The sequence below is a fragment of the Cariama cristata genome, unplaced genomic scaffold (assembly GCF_000690535.1).
Source record: "Cariama cristata isolate BGI_N322 unplaced genomic scaffold, ASM69053v1 Scaffold38380, whole genome shotgun sequence".
Taxonomy (NCBI): domain Eukaryota; kingdom Metazoa; phylum Chordata; class Aves; order Cariamiformes; family Cariamidae; genus Cariama; species Cariama cristata.
This window is the reverse complement of record NW_009593605.1, coordinates 1-1411: the sequence shown is the minus strand read 5'-3', so window position 1 is coordinate 1411 and position 1411 is coordinate 1. Positions and strand designations below refer to the sequence as shown.

General features: G+C 55.4%; 1 non-coding gene across 1 annotated transcript; it reads left to right on the top strand.

The window, feature by feature from the left end:
* Positions 1–231: 231 nt before the first annotated feature.
* Positions 232–303, top strand: TRNAM-CAU. The gene has a single exon. It is a non-coding gene; the product is annotated as a tRNA-Met (tRNA).
* Positions 304–1411: the final 1108 nt, after the last annotated feature.

Sequence of the window (1411 nt, the reverse complement as noted above, 5' to 3'; positions counted from 1 at the left end):
TTTCTTTATTTTTTTTGGATGTCCAGCGTGGGGAGAGGGAAAGAATAAAAATTCAACCGGAAAGTGGAGGTCCCTTACGCCTTTTTTTGTTTTGTTTTGGTTTTTTCCCTCGCCGCCTCCACCCACCCTTTCGCGGGGCACCACAACCGGTCTCCACCCAGGCCGGGCTGCGGGAGGGAGTTTTGCCAACTGTGCTTTATCAGGACAAAGTAAAAATCGGCCTTTATCGGTAGCAGAGTGGCGCAGCGGAAGCGTGCTGGGCCCATAACCCAGAGGTCGATGGATCGAAACCATCCTCTGCTAACCTTATCTTTATCAAACCCACTTATTTTTTTTCTACTGTTCACCCGTTCTGCATTTGCTTCATGTCCTCAACACCCCCCACTAAGGAAAAACACTCCCCGCTGAATTTTACCCAGCTTCTCTCCCTCCTGAACACCATTAATTTTCTCCACAAGCACACAACACGAGCGGGGTTGCCCTGACATCTTCACAGGGTCGATCAGGGTGGAAGAGGCCTCCAGAGAAGCCCAGCCCGACCTTCTCCTCGCAGCAGACAGACTTAAGACCGCTCAGGGCTTCAGCCAGAGGATTCTGTAAGGGCAGAGAACACACATCTTCCCTGCGCAGTGCTCCCCCAGCATGACAGCGCTCCTGCTTGCGCTTTACATGCTTAACCAGGGCCCAGCACTAGGATGACAAAGCCGCTCCCCACAGCGACGCGATAACCAGGATAATCGGGTCTCTAGAGGTAAAAATTAGGCCCCAAAGAAAGCCACGGGAATTCGCTGTTACCGGAGTCCGAGCGCTCCATCCCCGAAAGCAGCAGCCGGGACCGCGCTGGACCCCAAACGGGCACTGAGAGTTTGGCGCCAAAACCATCGGTTTAAACACCAGGCCCGCCGTCTGATTGGTGGGTGAGAGGAGCGGTGCGATTGGTCGGTTGACGAAGAGGCGGTGCTGGTAGGCAGGCCGTCAGCGTGCCTCTCGCAGTTCCCGCTCAGGTCCGCACATCACGGTCTATATATACCCCGGCGGCGGTGCCGGAGCGGTCAGTTTGGGGTTGAGCTGTGAGGGGATTGTGCTGGATGTCAAACGCTGTCTTCGGGCCTACCCACTCGTGTTAGCGGCAGTAATAATGTCCACTTGTTGCCCTTTTAATATCATAGAATATCGTCTCTGTTCCGTAGCGTAGAGAGCGTGTTAGAGGCTTGTGCGTAATGAATCGCTCCCCTCCTTAAAGGAGGAGCTGGGTTCAGCACGGCTCGGCCTCCCTGACAAAAGGATCCGGGAGCGGGTGGGGATAAAGTTCCCCTTTGTCCGGAAAAGAGGAACAAACGCTCGGAGCGCAACGGGGCGACCCGTGAGGGGGAAAGCTTGGAGGACGGGGTGGGCCTTGAGGGGGGGAAAA